This window comes from Pseudorca crassidens, chromosome 8 (assembly GCF_039906515.1).
Source record: "Pseudorca crassidens isolate mPseCra1 chromosome 8, mPseCra1.hap1, whole genome shotgun sequence".
Classification (NCBI taxonomy): Eukaryota; Metazoa; Chordata; class Mammalia; order Artiodactyla; family Delphinidae; genus Pseudorca; species Pseudorca crassidens.
Genome location: NC_090303.1, coordinates 18606630 through 18627171, shown reverse-complemented (window position 1 = coordinate 18627171; position 20542 = coordinate 18606630).

The following is a 20542-nucleotide window of genomic DNA, read 5'->3' as shown; positions in this document are numbered from 1 at the left end:
CTCCGTAAGTGGAAGGAACTATAATTTATCCTCAATTGATGAGGGGAAGTTTATAAAACAAGTATGAAACAGAAACGAATGCCAGGTAATGAATGAAGAGTGAATGACAGAATTAAAAAATTTCCCATGTTGCAATCTTCAATAAAATAATTTACTCAGGCAACAATCAATAAATATTAAATCCAGTAAGTGAAAGATTGGGGGGGGAACAGAACACTTGCACAGTGCTGGATGACTTGGCAGTGACAAAAGGAAAATATTTCTACAGTGGAAAGATCTGACTGTCACCACCTTAACCTAGTGATGAAATTAGCATCACTAACAGTGAAGCAATGGACAACACGTGTCTGCTGAGATGATGCAGGATGCCTACGGAGATCATCTATGCATTGTCCTTACCAGAAGTATTTCCTCTGAATCTATTGCTCTGGCATCTTCACACTGTTAATGTCATGAAAAAAAGAGTCTAGATTAAAAGAAACATTATAGCTAATGCATAATTTTATCTAAGCTGGAAGAAACAGCTATAGATGGTATTTTGAGGACAATGGAAAATTTGACTATGGACTAGTTAGTAGATGATATTAGGAAATCATTGTTAATTTTTAAGGTATAATATGGTACCATGGTATAAGGAAATATTATTTTTAGAAGATATATACTGAATTATTTGTGATGGAAGTACCATAAGATTGCAAACTGCTTTAAAATGGTTCAGCAGAAATCAGATGATAGAGCAAATATAGCGAAGTGGTAATAATTTTTTAATGTGTGTGACGCACGTAATGATATTGATTCTCTCAACTTTTCTGAAAACTGAAAATGTTTATAATAAAAAATTCTAAGAAAAGATGGCCAGTTTACATCATCTGCTTTATTTTCTCAGGAAGACATGGCTAAGCTTGTGGCTGACCAAGGCTCCCACTGAGAAAAACTGAACTGGGTAAAAATTTTAAATCCTCTAATATTTAAAGGCATCAGAAAGGTGCTGATGCAACAGGGACTGGAGGGCACAGGATTCTAGAGCAAGGAGAACTGTGGAGAGACGTGCTGATTTCTGCAGCCTCTTTTGTTTTGGGGGTGTCTGCCAAATCGGGGCTCAAGGTAAGAGGTTGAGAACCTGGACTTTGCCCGAACACCGGGCCACTGCTGGGGAACAGAGAAACCAGAGACCTTTGGTCGTCTCATGAAGCCAGAAAGGCAAAGTGAAAGACTTACAGGGTTGATGTGCAGGTGGTAAGAGAGGTTCAGAGAACTGGGCCTACTGCACAGGCTAGTTTCTCCCCAAGATTTTTGTCAAATTCTGGAGCTGTATAGGGTATTAGGCTAAATAGCTAAGAAGAAAACCGCTGCAAAACTGAGTGGGGTTTCCTGTGGTCTCACTGTGATGTGGATAAGGCTTCAAGTTCAAGGCTACCAGGCGAAGGTGCCCCAGTGAACATACTAGGCTCTCGGTCAAAAGATTTTGAAAACTATCCTTTAGGAAGAGAAGAGAATCAGATGTAGGCAGAAACTTTCAAAAACTGCAACCAGCCTCAACTCTGCCTAGTCTCTGCTCGGTTTAGAGGGGTCAGCTATCACTCTATCTGCTCTCTGGAGGAAAGGATTAAAGCCTCTGCTTGTCATTTGACAAGGCTGATGCAATGACCATGACTGGCTTAAACTTTTAAGGCTCCATCTCTCTTACTCCCAATGGGCCCAGAGAGGCACCCAGCCTCTCTAGAAAGACATGACCTCTTAGGATAGGATGAGCCCAATCATGGCTCAGTCAGCAAAGAAAGAGGCAGTGGCAACTGAGCCACTGATAACCAACAGTCTTGCCAAGTCATCTACCAGCTACGACTACAGGACCTTAGGCAAGCTATTCAATCTCTCTGAGCCATAATTTTCCCATCTGTAAAATTCAGATGATAACTAGACCTCAAAAGGCTGCTATATGTACGAATAAAATGATACATATTGAAAAAAAATCACTTACCAAATGTCTAGCTTATTTTTCCGTGCTCTAATATTGTTTGCTATCATTGTTCTGTCATGGTTTCAAGTTCCTTCTTTTAGACATGTTCTGATTGTAAGTGGTCTTAATCAGCATGACGACTTCACCCCAAGCCATATGTCAGGTGTGTGCTCAACAGCCCAGACAGAAGGCTCTTGCTTCTCGACGTATGACTCTGACACCCGGAAAGGCATCTCCAGGAAATGGGCCAGCAGTGTGAACTGCCCACAGGGAAGACATCCTTCTCCTCCATCATTCACTCCCCCTCTGGTGCCCAAATTCTGCCTTTAACAATTTATTAACTGATTACTTTTCAGTTAATAAGACTGCAGGATTCAGAGGTGAGCCAGTGGATATAAGAACCACATAATAGATATGACACATGTTTTAAGAGCTCCATTTTGACTAAGTTGGGGTGGGTGGGGATGGAGAGTTAAATAATTTAGTAAGAGTTCTACTTCAATCAAGTCTGATGAAAGTAATTTGTTATTTTAATACCAACATAAAAACATTATGGAGAACACAGGATTTTCATGGATTTTACAAATAATCCGCAAGACTTAAAGAAAACTTCCATTTGGAGTGGCTGACTGATCATCTTCCTCTGCCTTTCAGATCACTGCTGTAGGAAAGGTTTAGAAGCATCATCCTTCAGATTAATATTCTGGACTCTTTTTTAAAAAAATGCAGGGCTTCTCTGGTGGCGCAGTGGTTGAGAGTCTGCCTGCCGATGCAGGGGACACGGGTTCGTGCCCCGGTCCGGGAAGATCCCATGTGCCGCTGAGCGGCTGGGCCCGTGAGCCATGGCCACTGAGCCCGCGCGTCCGGAGCCTGTGCTCCGCAACGGGAGAGGCCACAACAGTGAGAGGCCTGCGTACTGCAAGAAAAAAATAATAACAATAAAAAAATTTTTTTTAATGTAAAACAATTTAAAAAAATAAAAAATGCAAATACTAGGAATCCCTAGTTTAGCAGAGAATGTTTTTTCTTTAATAACAGGCATGATGGGGGAGCGTGCTGGGAATGGATACCTGCGGGAGTGGTAGCACTTCCCAAAGAGCCGGGACAGATGTCTCAAGTGACGGAGGGAAGGGAGCAGTAGACACTAATTTGCCCAGGGCCACTCTTGTAGGCTGAGTGAAACTGCACATTGATGAAGCAACAGAGGTAGAGGCTAAGAGCGTGGACAAACGCTCTTGGTTGTACCTTCTGCTATTTTTTTTTTTAATCACCCTGGTCCGTGTAATCAAAGCCTTAGTTCTTTCTATTATTGTCCTATGGGCACAACGGCACCTTCTGTGTTGTGTTCATGGTGAGAATCAAATTAAGGAAGCTGATGTAGGTAAATTAGCACAGTTAATGACACAAAGTTAAGTGCTTAATACATGTGATATAACCTATAAGCCTACTTTGCCAACTTGAGAGCCCCCAAAGCCTCTTTTAGTAATTACTGAAACTAATGTCTATGAGCAGGGATTCTGTGATCACTAGAATGTTACTCCTCCCTTATCAGAGGGACACGCCCAGCTGTGATAATTCTAACACCAGGGGCATATTTTGTGCAAGGAATGATTCCAAGGACTGGACATTTCAGTCTTATCCTTGGTCATGTAACTACTCTTGGTAACTTGCTTCAAACAGGAGACAAGATGATCCCTTTGCTAGTTGGTTGGTATAACATAGTGAGCTGGATATAAACAGGCTGTGAGGCAAGAAAGACAAACCAGGCATTCTAGGAGGGGAGATAAGATATCCCCATAACCACCAGCGCAGTATGGAAGGTGCTAGGCGCCTCAGGGATGCAAATACAATACCATACCTTGGAGCTATAAAGAAATCCACTTCAAAGCCAGATTAGCGACAATTGAAGGGGATCAAGGAATATTTCAGCCAAACTATTATAGTTGCGAGGAACAGAGACTCACTTGGTTTACTAAAAGCAGGGCTGCTGTCTTGAAATTCTTAAACACTTTTGAACAAGGAACGTAGCATTTTCATTTTCACCGGGCCCTGTAAATTATGAAGCTGGTCCTCAGTGGGACCTATGGGGTCAGGAAAGTAGGCTGGAAACAGGTTGGGGTTATGGATCTACCAGAGCACAGGTCTGTGTGGTAACTGTTCTTAGGGTCCTGGGTTCCTGAATGTCTCCCTATGATTCCTGCTACCATCAACTAATTTCCTCATGCCTTACTGCACTTATCTTTTGGATTTTGCTTAATTATGGCTTTTGTTGGCTGGCAGTTTCTCCAGGACTTACTGCCTCAAGGTCTCTTGGCCTGCCTTCTACCACTGTGCATCTGTTTCTCTAGTTTACATTAAAATTGCCTAAGAAGGAATATGATTGGCCCAGTGTACTCAGATCCCTGCTGGGCAAAGCTCTTATCTGTTCATCTAGTTACCTGCTGGCCAGGGCTCCCTGCCACCTCACCAGTCAGCAGTGGCAGAGGGAGAAGGGTCACAAGTTACACAACCAGGAAGTTATGATTAAGGGACCACTTGGGCTCCTTCCCTCCAAAGTAGTTATCGGTGGGAATCCCTGTAGGGGGGACTGTGGATGTGCTGGGCATCCTAAGATTGGCCCACCTGGTAAAGGGAATTCACATTTTCGATGACCTTGAAAGATCAGGAAGGTATAGACACATGCAGATACGGGAAGGGCATTTCAGGGGTGGGCTGTGATGTGGAGACAGGAAGGCACAGGCCTGGAGGACAGGGTGCCTGGAGCCAAAGGTATATTCATGAAGGAGGACCTTGAATATACAGCTAAGGAACCTTCATTCTATATGGTATTGGAATGGTGGAACGAATAGGGACCTACAGTGAGAAGGTTATCTTGGTTCCTATTTCACTGCCCCTGGGGAAAGTCTCTACAAAGCAGCCTGACAGATCCCCGTAGTGGAAGCTCACCAGGCTGAGGGTTCATCTCTCCCTGCTTTTCCGACTACCCCCAGCGCAAAGAATACAAGTTGTCCAACAGCTGGGGGCACAGAGACTCAGTGTGGCTGCTTCCTCTTTCCAAACAATGAAGTAGGACGCGCCCATGACAGTGGGAGACTTCCAATCACAGGTACTGACGGATTCCAGGGCTCTTCACTGATGTCCTGTCTGGCAGGAGACTGCAAAGGTCTGAGCTAACAGGTGAGGGTGTTATAGCATCCAGGGCTTTCTCCAAATCTCTTAGCTTCATTCCCACCCAAATATCTGTCAAAATGCTTTGCTCTAGCAGGAAAAGAAGTCTCCTGAATTTCAACCTGTTTCTGTTCCTTCCAACATCTCTGTGCATGAGGTGGCATAGTGAGGGCACTAAATAATTCAGTTCAATTCCATACGCAGTTGCTGGGCTGGGTACTGGGTGTACATAGGTGAATAAGACCTGCCCCTATTCTCAGGACTCTCACAGTCTGAGTGAGGACGACCACGATGCTAACAGCAATTACCAACATGCGCTATAACAACTATGGACTGGTCACTGCTCTTACAACTTTATGTATATCAACTGATTTAATGCTTACAACAGCCCTAGGAGGTAAATACTATGATTATCTCCATCTTACAGACAAAAACCACTGAAAGATAAGTCAATGATGAGAAAAGCTACACCAGAGATATGGACAAAATGCTCTGAGAGCAAAGATAAGCACTTGACTAATTATAAATTGGGGGGCCAAGTTTATGATTTCAAGGAGGAAGTAACAACCGAACTGAGGCTTGACAGACCAGAAGGGTCGTACAGGGTAAAAAGGACGAGGGATTATTCCAGACAGAGGGAGTAGCCTGAGGCACAGAGGAACGGAGCATGTTCCTCCTGGACCAGGCACATCTATTCGGGCTGAACCTAGAGGACACACAGGAAGGGCTGGTGCAGGTGAAGAGACTGGGAATAGAACCTGACGTCCCACATAGGAGTTTGGGTTCTACTGCAGAGTCCCATAAAGTATGAGACAGTGGGGGATGAGTGGCCTGAGCAGTGGATTTTAAGAGAAAACTTTGGCCTAAGAATGGAGAATAGTGGGCAAGTGGGTTGGAGGCAAGGAAACAAAGGATAAAGGGAGAGGCAGTAACGGTTTCAATGGTTTGAACTGGCGCAGGGAGGAAACAGACACAACGGAACCCCAAGGTAATGCCGACGGCAGTTATTGAGGCCTTGTGGAGGTGGGGGGTAAGGCCTAAGGACGACCACTGGAAAGAGAGGAATTGAAATTTGTATTTTTCTGTGTTGAAGACCACAAAAGAATCCTAATCGAAAGGTCCTGCTTTGGCTGCTGGGACAGATGAGACCAGGGCAATGAGGAAATGAGAGAGTTGGGTGATGAAAGGGCGAGGGTGGAACGTCTGCTCAGAACAGGATACATGCAAGCGGCTGTGAGATGCTGGCAGAGGCCTTGAAGCACACCCCCAGCAGCTCCTTCGACGGCCAGCTGCCACCAGGACCACGGTTGTGTCCTCAAGGGCAGCAGGAATAAGAAAGGAAAAGGAATGGGTGGATAAAATCTTATGCGTTTGATGCTTTGGGACGCAGAACAGTGGGTAAGTTCTCTCCACTCAGCAGAAAGAGTCAGATAGTGTCCCATTTCATTTCACGTCTCCAACCATAACTTACTGCTTGCTTTAGTATTATAAAACGAGTAGCAGGAAAAGAGAACACAAGGAAAAGAGCTTCATTTTTATTGTTATTCCAAGTGGCTGATGTGGCTCTCTTTTAAGTGGAAAAGTAAAAAAGAAAAAAACCCATTTTGAATGGAAATCATTTAAAAACATTACACGGTTGCTTGCCTTCTTAAACAGGACATATACACATTAACTGAAAAAAAAATATATATGTATGTATGTGTGTGGGTATATAGATTTAGATATATATATACACAGTTGACTTTTGCACAACACAGGTTTGAACTGTGTGGGTCCACTGATAACATGCATTTTTTTTTTCATTAGTAAATACTACAGTACCACATGATCTGAGGCTGGTTGAATCCATTGATATGGAGGGAAGACTGTTAATTATAAGTGGATTTTCAACTGGGCAGGGGGTTGGTGCCCCTAACACCTGTGTTGTTTAAGGGTCAACTATGTATACACACACACACATACACACACTATATATAATTACACATATTATATATATATATATATTACATGTATTATAAAGCCCTGATAATCATCCTGACGATGGAAGGTTTTCAATAAATCGGCTAATATTATTACCAACACTTTAACTTTTCTTGATCACTCAGCTGATGACTATGAAGACAAATGCTTCTATCCCATAATGATGCCGCGTATTAAGCCGCGGGGAATCCTGGCACACGCAGGTACTCAGCAGCAGTGGTCAGGATAAGTGGCCTCAGATTGCTGTGCTAACTACAGAGCTTGGGTCTTTTTTAAAAAATACAGCTGCCTTCTCCTACTGTTAGCTCTCTCACTGTTGATGGTACTTAGCACAGCATGACAGGGAAGAAGTACAGCAGAGCTAGAAATAGATGCTACCAGACAATTCTCAGCTCCAGACAGTGCGAGAGCTAGAGAAAATGCCGAGAACTTGTTCACAACCAAACTAGTCCCTTGCTGGTTCTGCCTCTTCCCTAGTGCCAACAGAACTAGGGGTATTAAATTCCTTTTCAGCTTCGACTTTCCTCACGTCCACAGCAGATTGCAGTGTGCAAAGCACAAAGTCGGCAGGTCTGACTTAGGAGAGGCTGGGACACCCTGTTCTATAAACATCTGTCATGAGACCAAAATAACCCATGTATTTGGTGGCCAAATTTAACAGTTATAAACTGTTTCCTGATTTTGGTATAGAAGCACTGGAACAAAATGTTTATTTTTCAGGTTCTACTGTTTAAAAACATTTTAAAAATACAAATAAAAATGTATTATAGAAAATACAAATATGCATAAAGAAGAAATTAAGTCACCAGTCATCTCATCACCCAATGAAAACCACTAATAACATGTTAGGACCATCCTTCTACAGAAATATATTCTTCCTTCTATTTTGCAGTTGTACACTCTCTATACTCTTTTGCAACTTTTTTTCTTATCAATACTTTGTGTCTGCATTAACAAGACAATGAACATGATTTCACATTATTCTTATTAATCATGTAATATCCTCCCATATGGATGTTACAAGTGATTGTCTTAACCTGATTGCCTTTGTTTACACTTTTTCCACCTTGCATTTGAGTTTCTATATTCTCATCCTCTTATATCCTTCATGTCAATCTTCTGCTTTTATTTGCCAGGTCAATAGGACGTGTATGTTTCATACATGGAGCAGTGTTTCTCCTCATTAGAAAAGTCGAGTCTCACGTTGACCTACCCTGTAGTGTTTAGACCTCCCACCACCTGGCCCACTTCCCTAGACCCTCCCAGCTTCTACCCACAGAATAGGTTTAAGTGCAGTCACAGAACTCTTTAAGAAGGGTTGCTTGATAAGGGAAATCACCATGTCCTATCCACCCAAGACCTGACAAAGAGAAAAACACTTCTTCCCCAGGCCATACATCCAAGTCTAATCTTTCCCAGCCATCTGACAGATACATGTTTCTGGGGAAAGAGAGCAGAGAAAAGGAAAGGGACAAGGGAGACAGAAAGAATGGCTGGCTCCTTCACTCCAAGTCTATTGCCACTGTGAGACAGGACATAAAGACCATGGCCTACTGGTGTTCCAGCTGTAATACTGGCCTTATTTTAGACCAAACCCAGTTCTATTTATCATTAGTTTCAAGTCTTTAATTTTGGGGAAATGGAGAGCATAAAAGTAAGCACTGTGGTGTTAGGTATTGCTGACTAATTGGCAATTTACTGATATCTCAGGATTGACCCCAGTGAGTAAGGAGAGGCACTAAAGAGAAGGCAGCTGACATCATCAAGTGGTGGAAGAGAGAGGTAAGGAAAGGTATGTAATCTTGGGTGAGTTATTGGTACCCAACTCTTCTACACATAAGTTGCTGGATCTTTACAAGTGAGTGGTACAAATTAAGTGCTCAATAAATGGTAGCGTTTTTTCCAGCACCTCATGTAGTGTTGGGCTCATAACACTCACTTGATAAACTGTGTAGAATGGGTACTGAATGAATATAATCATTGCTGCTATAGCAGAGGTATGTATTGCAGGTGATACCGCAGTCCGAGGAAATAAACAACAACAAAAAAAGCAGACACAGTCACTGTTCTGATTCCACATTCTCAAAGCAACCTTCTGATAAATTTGGGATGTCCCAGGGCAAGCATGCCCAAGCATTATGATTATTAGAAAAGACTGTCCCTCTTTAAAAATAAAGGAGTATTCTCTTGCTTGGGTTGGTTTAAGTCACTTCTACAGAACCTGTCAAGTCTTGGTAGATCACAGCGTGTGCTCAACTAATATTTGTTGAATAGATGGATGAATGAATAAATAAATAAATAAATGAATTTGAGTCTCAATATCTTGGAAGATAAAATCATGCTCTACTGTCGATCCCATATTATTGTGGTTTTCTGTATCTAGATCATAGATAAAGAGTGGTTGCTCCACTAACCAACTCTTTTGGATACAAGAAGCAGCATAAAGGAATCAATTATCAACATCATCCAGTTATAGAGTTGAAAGGAATATTAGAGTAATTCAGCAGAATAAATTATCCCTCATGAAATTTAAAATCTAAAGACACTTTCCAGGTGTTTTTCAGCATCATTCTTCTCCCCACACTCTACTTCCAAGCTCTTAAACCGGTTTCTATCCTACCCTTAGCAAAGAGCTCCCATAATAGAGACTTATGTATTTTGGAATAACTTTGGAGACAGTTACAAGCTTCTTGAGATTCAGAATCCATAGGAATAGTGAGGCACCTAAATTTTAAGACAATTGATCCCAGGAAAACGCTGCTGCCTTTAATCACTTTACCTTGCCTGAAATAGTTTTATAATACAGAACCCCACAACCAGGTGAACCAACACTCTTACTACTGTTATTCCCCAAAAGATCAATGACTGGACTAACATTTCTAAATCTAGACAGCTATTGGCTTGATGGGAATGGCAGGGAGAGAATTACTGGCTGTTCAGGAAACTTTAAAACTGTGTGTAGGATAAATCATGATGTCATGATGAAATGATGCTGGTTGGAGTATTAAAATAATAAATCCTGGGCTTCCCTGGTGGCGCAGTGGTTGAGAGTCCGCCTGCCGATGCAGGGGACGCGGATTCGTGCCCTGGTCCGGGAGGATCCCACATGCCGCGGAGCGGCTGGGCCCGTGAGCCATGGCCGCTGGGCCTGCGCGTCCGGAGCCTGTGCTCCGCAATGGGAGAGGCCACAACAGTGAGAGGCCCGTGTACCGCAGAAAATAAAAAAAATAAAAAAATAAATCCTCACACTCTCCCCCAAAAATGATTGGATGACATGACTTCCAGGCAACTCTAGGTGCTAAAATTTGCTGATCCTGTATTTACATTTTTACCTAAGGTGGCTTTGGGTAATACAATAGAATTCTATGTTTATATAATTATATATTTCTATACAGGGAGTGTGGGAGAAGGGGGCAGTGAGGAGAGAGTCATCGACAGGAGCCATTTTCAGGTATGGGTAGAATAAGCGGGTAAAAGAGGTAAGAGAAGAGTAAAATGCATTTAACAAGTCTGGAAACTATGTATACCCTTAGTTATGTTAAAAAACTAAGAACAAGAAAGAAGACTAAAAAAAACTTTAATTCCTTTGGTTGGGGAGGCTATGTACTTTCACCTAATTTAGCTCCGATACCGAAACATATGGCTGAAGGCTTTACAAACATCACATTTATAGAAGCGTTTGGAAGAAACCTGACACTAAGATATGCAGTTTAGTGGAAAGTCCTAGACTCCAGAGGACTGAGATATAAAAATAATGATAATAATCGTAGCTACTGTTTACTCAGTATTTACTATGCTAAGACACATATGATCTCATTTAATCTTTACAACTATCCTACATTACCCTCTTTTACAGATGAGGGGATAGAGGCCTAGATTTAGTAGACTGCCCCAAATCTCATAGCTGGTAAGTGCTGATACAAGAATCACGACATAAATTCATCTACTTCAAAAAACCCAAGAATTTCTCTATCATAGATGCCTGTGTGTGAGTCTTTGCTTGGCTGCTTCCTGGCTTTTACCTGAAACGAGTAACAGACTCTTCTGACCTGTACAATGATCAAGACTTTCCTACTTCATAAGATTGTTGGGAGGATTAAGTTACCTAACATATTTCAAGTTTTTAAAATATGACTCTGCTGTAACGAGTGATAGCTGTTGCCCATGTGAATGCCACCAGCCTCTTGTGTGGGCAGGGATAACCATTCAAACTTCACGAGCGTTTTTTTTTTTTTTCTCGTGGGTAAAATGAAGTTGGGCGATCAGATCTTACAAGTCCTTTCAGTTCCAACCTTCTTTGATCATTTTTCTCTGATAAAGCAACTGTATTGTAGGTAGCCAAGAATAACCCTACCAGCAGCTGGAATGAGGGATGAAGAGCTAGGAAAAGCATGCCTCCCGATGACACCTCAGTCTGGAGAGTGGGTCAGAAAGGAGACCTTTATCATCATTTCTATTTAATTTCGTCTTCACACTGGTTTGGGAGCTGTTCTTATTTCCTTTATAGAATTATAAACCACAAAGACCTTCTTGCTTAACTCAATCTCCTTGATCTCGATCTTACAGAAAAAAAAAAACAAAACAGACTCATAGTTCTACATTCATTGTAGCCAACTCTACAAAAATACATATCCTTCAAGTTGACTGACTCATTTTATCTGAATGACAGCTCTGGGTGGGTGGAGTTAAACGGTTTCCATGGTTTGTTTTATAGCATTTGGTTTATTTTTTTTTTTCAGCCATGAAGAATACGTTTGGCAATGCTGGTGCTCTGTCACCATGAAAATTTAATGCCAAAGAAAACCCATGGGAAGAAAAAAGATCTATTAATGTGGTGAGAGTTGACCTACCAGCTTTACAGTTCAAAACATATTATTATAGCAGCTTGTGCTGACATATTTTGACAATTCAGAACTACTATTTACTCCACAGCCTCCACACTTTTATCAACAAGGCTTTTGTAAAACTACTTTTAATCAGCAACATCACGATTTCCAAATTCCCATAGAGTCCTAGAACAGCTGAGGAGAAGCCACAGAGAAAAGCTGAAAGATACAGTTAGCTGAAGGTCACAGGTAGACGTATACATTTTGATTCCTTGTTTCTTCACTTAAGAAAAGAGGAAAAAAAAGTCCAAAGTAAATATCAGTGTTAATAAATGTGGTTTTATTTAATAAGAATGTTGATTCTCTTGCCAGAATGTGTGTTCTGCTCTCCCTGGGTGACTGACAGTTCACCTAAAGTTCCCTGCACCCTGTCCTTCGATGTTGATTTGCTTTAGAGATAAAGGTGTGTTTTCCTGATATTCATAAAGTAATTATGTTACCAAGAGCTCGGAGTGATTCAAGATAAAAATAGAAGCTGACAGTTTGGCTGGAAGCACTGTCCTCATTCTCATGCCTCATACCCCCCTACCCACCATGCCATCCCAGCTCACGCCCCATGTCCCCACTCTGACCTGTCCCCCATCTGGATCCCAAACCATCCATGCTCACTGAAACATGACTGATTTCCCAAAAGACGGAGAATTGTATGGAATCATAGACTCTTGGTTATACTCTCCAGCTCCATTAATTTATTCATCTAGTCAACAGATACATTTGAAGGCTTATTTTATCAGGCATCCTCCATATGCTTCATTACCCTCTACAACTTACTAGTCATTTATCTACAACTTATTCATCACTTCCCAAGTGTGTATTTGGCCATGTTGACCACCTGCAAGGCTGAGGAGGCCACTGCTCCTTAAGGCAGCCTGTTACAATTTTCCAAGGCTTTGTGAGAAATCACTTGCTTATAATGAGGCAAAGTGTATCTTCCTGAAGTTTCTGCCCATTAGTATTTCTTTTCTTCCTTTTTCATAGGGGTAACTCTTTAAATATTTGAAGATGGATATCGTGCTCCCTTCAAATCATCTCTGTACCAAGTGAATCATCCTTGGTTCCCCCCGACCACTTTTTGTATGACAACGCTGTGAATTCCTTTACCTTCATCTGAACAACTCTAAGCCCCTCTGAAAGTACAGTGCCACTCCGATATGGCCAAGCTGCCCATCAAGAAGAGCAGAAACATATCTTATTTGACTACTGAGTCCTTAGGACTATGTCCTCTTCTCAGTTGTGAGCTTACAGTCATAAATGCTATAATAGCTACTATTATTGAAGGATAGACATTGTACCAAAAGAGGAAAATACTTTTGCAACATGTTATCACGTGGGATTCTTCCTCATCATCCCACAGCTGGGGCTAAGACCGCAAAGCTGAGTCATACTATGTCAAGTAACCCACCCTGCTGTCTGTGTGCAAGAAGTAGTTTGGTGCAACTATACACAGAGGACTAAGTATGATGAGAGGTGATCAGCCTCTCAAGGAGGTGTGAATATTTCCATCCCTGCCCTCAACAACCTTATGGGGGGGCTCTAAGAGAATTACTAGTAAAGGCTGGGGACATTTGCAGGAAGAGGGACTGGTAACCCATTCTTCAACTGGACATTTGCTTCCATCCTCCCGTTCATTTCACCGCAATGTGCTTCAGCTCTTGTTAGAAAAAGCCTTTGCTTTTTCTGTACCTTCCACCACTCTGAGATCCCTTGATTCTACTCACCAAACTCATACTCATTTAGTTATAAAGACTGAAGATGCCTGACTTTATACTCCAGCTTCATCACTATTTATCCAGATGACCTTGGGCAATTCACTCAACCTCTCCCTGCCCCAATTCCTTTAAATCTAGAAAATGAGGGTAATGATAACTAATTCCTAGGGCTGTGGTAGGGATGTATGAGTTATCATATTTAAAGTGATTTACTAAGTGCCTTGCACATAAGAGGAGTGTCCTAAGGGTTCTCTCCTGTATTGCTCTATTATTATTAGAGACATACCTTTGTGAACCCCTTTCAATCTTAGTCTTTTTCACGTAACTCTTGTTCTCTTATGGAAATTTTTTGGACAGTTTTTCCAGCTTTTTTTTTCCTTTAATTATTCTTTTTGAAAGTTAATACACAAGGTTAAAGGTGGCTGATAATAGTAGAAGCACTGAGACATCAAAGGAAAGAAAAGCAACACACTTTAAAGAGAAATTAAACAACAAATAAAGAAAAAGGTGCTATGAACTTTAGGGACCCTAGAAATCGCCTATGGAACTATTGTATTCTCATCTCATTCACACTCTAACCTAACTTCAAGTCCCATCAGTGTCACCAAAACAGCTCCTGCAAGGAGCTCCTGCAACAGCTCCAAAACAGCTCCTGCAACGACATCCACTTGCATTCATAAGTCACAGGACATTATATGTATATATCCATTTTTATTTATAAAAAGGTAGTAACTTTTCTACAAAGTATGTTTTTGAAAATAATTGACTATATACTATTAACATTGCTTTTTAAAACTAACTGGATTATTTAAACAAAATTGTAACAGATTATAAATGGATTATTCAAAATGTTAATTTTGGGGCAATTATCTATTGCTTATGTTGGAATATCACCTCTTGTTAAAATTTTTTTATTGACGTAGAGTTGATATAAATATGTTATTTAGGTGTACTACATAGTGATCTGACAATCATACACAGTACAAAATGATTACCACAATAAGTCAAGTAACCACGTGTCATACAAAATTATTAGTGTTATTAACTATACTCCTTATGCTATATATCACTTCCCATGACTTATTTTTTAACTGTAGGTTTGTACCTCTTGATCCCCTTCACCTAATTCACCCAACCCCTCCCCTAAGGCAACCAAATGTTTGATCTTTGTATCTATAAACCTGTTTCTGTTTTGCACTGTTTGTTCCTTGGTTTGTTTTTGAGATTCCCATGTGAGACTATACAGTATCTGTCTTTCTATGACTTATTTCACTTAGGATAATACTCACTAGGTCCATTCCTGTTGTTGCCCAGCAAGATTTAATTATTTTTTATGGTTGAATTATGTGCCATTTTATATTAGGCTTACCTCATCTTACTGTACACTTCACTTTATTGCACTTCGTAGATTTTTTTTTATACAAACTGAAGGTTTGTGGCAACTCTGTGTCAAGCACGTCTACTGCACCATCTTTCCAACAGCGTTGGCTTACTTGGTGTCTCTGTCAATTTTGGTAATCCGTGCAATATTTCAAGCTATTATTATTACATTTGTTATGGTGATCTGTGATCAGTGATCTTTGATGTTATTGGTGCAAAAAGATCACAACTCTCTGAAGATTCAGGTGACGGTTAGCCTTTTTTTGGGGAAGCAATAATGCTCTTGCCCACTTAATAGACCACAGTATAGTGTAACATATATATAATGGGAAACCAAAAAATTCATGTGACTTAGTTTATTGCATATTCACTTTATTGTGGTGGTCTGCAACTGAACCTGCAGTATCTCTGAGGCCTGCCTGTATATAGCACATCTTCTTTATCCATCCACCTATCGAAGGACACTTAGATGCTCCCATATCTTGACTACTGTAAATAATGCTGCAACAAACATAGGGGTGAATATATCTTTTTGAATCAGTGCTTTTATTTTCGTTGGGTAAATACCCAGAACTGAAATTGTTGGATCGTATGGTAGCTCTATTTTTAATTTTGGGAGAAACCTCCATACTGTTCTCCACAGTGGCTGCACCAATTTACATTCTTACCCACAGTGCATGAGGGTTTCCTTTTCTCTGCACCCTCGCCAACGCTCATTTTTTATCTTTTTGATGATGGCCATTCTGACAGGTGTCAGGTGATACTGCATTGTAGCTTTGATTTGCACTTCCCTGATAATTAGTGTTGTTGAGCATCTTATCATGTGCCTGTTGGGGTCATGGGTGGTAAGATTTAGGCTTTTGAGAAGGGAGAGACCCCCACCTACCTTCGATCTAATCCTTATAATCCAGCCCAGTTTACCAGAAAGCTCTTCATTAGAAGATTGATCATGAGCAGTGATAACAGACACTTTGTGACACTTTCGTTTGTGACACTTTCCACTTGTTCTTTGAGATTCTTGCTTCTTCAGGAACTTCAAAGTAAAAATGAGTGGCAGGGCTAATCCAGGAGTTTAGCGTTCCTGGGTCCCATGGTTGTCATCTCAGTTACTATTGGAAAACCTCTCTGACATTGTTTTATTTATCTCATGTTACATGTGGACACCTTCCCACAGTAATGCATAGAGACCTACCCCAGCTAGGAAACTATGACTGCAGGGGACACTGTGAGGCACCCTCCAGATCCGCCCCCAGGAAAGGCTTTATTGCCCAGCCCTGGGAGAGATGTCTGCAGACAGCGTCCAGCTGTCAGTCACTTCAGGGCATGTTGAAGTTGCAGAGCACTGCCTCGTCCAAGGGCACATGTTTCCTAGGGTAGCCCGCACACAATGACTGCTCAAGTGCGCGTATAAAGATCAGGTCATTTTGGCCCTGTGCAGGATAATTCTGACAGGGCTCCCCTTGGAGTCAATCAAAGCCCTCACTGAAGAGTGTTTTGAGCAATAAAACATTGGCACAAGTCCCACAGCGTTTTCTGGGAACTCTCCATTTTCTTGATAGAAACATTACCCTATTCAAGTTGGTTCCTATGGTAAGCAGAATAACCCTCCCCCCGCCCCAACCCAACCCACATACACACTCAAAAATATCCATATCCTAATCCCTGGAATCCCTGAGTATGTGACGTGACGTGGCAAAAGGGACACTACAGATGCGATTAAGTTACGGTTCTTGAGATGCAGACATTACCCTGGATTATCTAGGAAAGTCCAACACAATCACAAGGGTCCTTATAAGAGAGAGACAGGAGGGTCAGAATCAGGGAAGATGTGATGACTGAAGCAAGGGTTGCAGTCAGAGAGAGAGAGATCTGAAGATGCAATGCTGCTCACTTGAAGATGTTGGAAGGGGCGATCAGCTAAGGCATGTGGACAGCCCCTAGTAACTGGAAAAGGCAAGGAATGGATTCTCCTGAGAGCCTCCGGAAGGAACACAGCCAGGCAAACATCTTACTTTTAGCACAGTGAAACTGATTTCAGACTTCTAGAACTGTAAGATTATAAATTTGTGTTGTTTTAAGCCTCTAAGTTTGTGGTAATCCATTACAGCAGTCATGGGAAACTAACAAAGTTCCCTTTCCCCTTTCTCCAATCTGGACTGTGGATAAAATGGAGGGAGCTGCAGCAGCTACTTTGAGACTAGGAGGAAAAAGGCCAAGAGATCCAGAGAACTTGCCTTGACATCTTTGTGCTACCTGCCACTGAACTAATGCCACCAACTGCTTACCTCCAGATTTCCTGTTTCATCAGGAAACAAAACAAAAATAAAAGACCAAAAAACACTGCTTACCTCCTGAAGTCACTTTAATTACATGTGCTTTACCTTACGGTTGAATGCAATTCCTATCTGATGCAGCAGTCAGTAAAATGACGTGGTTGAAATCTGTTTATTGTTATGGAATGATAGCCATGACAAGCATTAAGTGGAAAAAGACATGCTATAGAGTCTGAAGTATGATTCCATGACAAATGCATATATACATATGTGTACACATACATATACATGTATGTGTACACATATTTTAAAAAACTATTTCTAAGGTAATATTCTGAAATGTTGTTTTCGTCATTTCTGTGTGCTTTTTAGCTTCCCTGCTATATTTAGTTTGTGCAGTAAAATTAAAGTAAGGGTTTTTAAGACCTTTTTTGAGGGAAGGAGTTAAGGGCAGAAAAGAGTCATCAGAAGCAGTTCCATGATGAGTAAGAAGTGGCAAGCATCAATGTTTATCTGTAGGTAAATGAAAAAAATTGAAAACGGCTGATAGAGGTTTTGTAATAAGAAGAGGGTGTTGCACAGGCCAGGCTAGAGGGGTGACTGTGCACTCATAAATTTATTTTAGTGGAATCTCAGAAATAAAAAAGTGAAAAAGCAACCAGAGACTCCAAAAACAAACTGCTTATGTTGTATCCACAGATAATATAAAACATTTAGTCACAACTACAGACGGCAACGTTTTCTAAATACTAGCCATGCTTTTTAGAAATTATCTCATTTCAGCTGTCCCTGTTCCCCAACTCTGCTTTACTTCTCATCTGACAAGCTATATTTTTTTACCTTTATAATCTATCTCCCTCTACTAGAATTTAAGCACATGAAAGAAGGAAGTTTTGCCTTTCTTGTTCACTGCTTTATTCTCACCTAGAACAATGGCTGGTACACAATACTTCTCAGTAAATACTCATCCAGTGAATGAATGAACTACAGCAAGGGTTGCTAAACACTTTCTGTAAAGAGTCAGATAAATCGTTCAGGCTCTGCAGGCCAAGAGGCAAAATCGAGGATGTTTTCTAACACCTATTAAAAACGTAAAAACAATTCTCAGCTCACAGTTGCATACAACCAGGCAGCGGGTCAGACTCGGCCTGCAGACCATGGTTTGTCAGCTCCTGAACTGGGGATTAACAGCTCAACAAAAATGAAAACTATCCTTCAACTATCCTTAATCTCACACATCATTTCTGGTAACTTTCAGGGACTCAGCCAATCACACACATGTGGAAGCAACACCATAGTTCCCAATTCTGTGTCTTTGCAGAACCATGGACATCACTTATGCAGGTCTAAATGTTATGAGATAATTTAAGGGGGGGGGGCATTAAGTCAAAGTCGTGTTTAACTATTGGGTTGGCCAAAAAGTTCTTTCGGGTTTTTGACCAACCTGATATTACTAACGGCCTGCCCTGTTCTGTGCATCGGGCCAAGAGCTAGTGGCACACAAAGTTTAAAATCCAGCAATAAAATATATTCTTAATCCTTTGAGAAAAGCAGGCGATCAGAGACCATTCAAATCCTGCACTTAAAACTTTTCCACACAGGGTGCATGTTAAAAAAAATGTGTCAGCCCGATTCTAGAATGGTGTAGTGCTAAATCTTATTCTGTTTCTCATCTTTTCCACGTACTAGGATGTTTTTGAAGTGTTACTCATGTTCCTGAATATACATTTATCTCATTGCTTTTACCTACAGCTTAATACTCCACAGGACACCTGGCACAGTTTATTTATTCTCTAGTTTGATGGTGGGTTGCTTCGGTTGCTTCTAATCCCCAGAAAACACACACACACACTGTAACAAACAGTCTCACACCGTCTACTTTGGGACCTGGAAGCATCAGAATGTTTTCCTCAACTGGGTGCCTCACTGGTAGCCGAGCAGGACCCTATGGGGCCTTCCCAGGACCGACCCCTCTCCCATATCCTCTGGGGTAGCTCCTCTCTGAAGTACCCAGATAATAGTATCTCATGCATACTTCCTGAGTTTTTCAGATGCTAAAACCACCACCAAATGGAAGAAATTAACCACCTGATGATCACGAGCACGTAGTCCTCAGACCTTCTGCCGCCTAAGGAGTGATCATCAACCAATCAGAATTGTGCAGGATCTGACCACATACCCTGGGACGCCCTTCCCTCACCTTGCCTTTAAAAATTCTTTGCTGAAACCTTTCCGGGAGTACAGAGTTTTCTGGAGCACAAGCCACCCAGTCTCATTGCTCAGCCCTGCAATAAACCTTTCTCTGCTCCAAACTCCGATGTTTCGGTTTGTTTGGCCTCACTGTGCGCATGGCACACGAACTTGCATTCAGTAACACCAGAAGCGCGTAAGGGTTCCCATCCCCCACCCCCGGCCACAAACTCAGTGATGCGTGGCTGTACGTTTCTAGTATCTGCCCTTCTCATGAGGGCAAAGTCATGACTCCCTGCTCTAATTTGCTTTTCTCTGATGGCTGATGGAAATTGAGCAATTCTCTGTATTCTTGGCCATTTGGGTTTCCCCTTCTGAGACTGGCTTATTTATAAACTTTGCCCAATTTTCTGATGCTTTTCTTGCCTTGCTGTGGTTTTGTTCTGTGTTGTTTGGGTTTTTTTTTTTGCTCTTTTAGGCATTCCGCGGCTGATAATCCTTTAGCAGTTTGGGATATTGCACACGTAAAACACATTTCCCAGCTTGTCACTTGTCACTTTCCTGCTACCTCTGTCTGTGATGACCTTCAAACTTAACTCTTGAATTTTGATGTAGTAAAATGTTGTGCTTTTAAGTTTTTTAAAAGAATACCTTCCTTATTCAAAGCTCATAAAAATTCTCCTACCTTCCCACCCCACCTCCCCTGCTTTATCATTTTACTTTGTCATATTTAGGCCTTTAATCCTCTGAAGATTGCTTCTATATGTGATATGAGACCCCACCCTGTCCCCACTACTTTGGAAAGCTTCCATTATCCTATGCCAAGTTTATAGAGAGAGAGAGTTTTCGGAGGGAATGGAGGAGAAGGCAGGGAACCTGATAAACTGTGTCTAAAATATGTAAGAAAGCACAAAGGCCCACAATTGGCAAAGGCAATGCTTCAAAGAAAAGCTTAAGAAGGAGAGTTCGTGCTAACACATTTTAAAACATTTTACAATG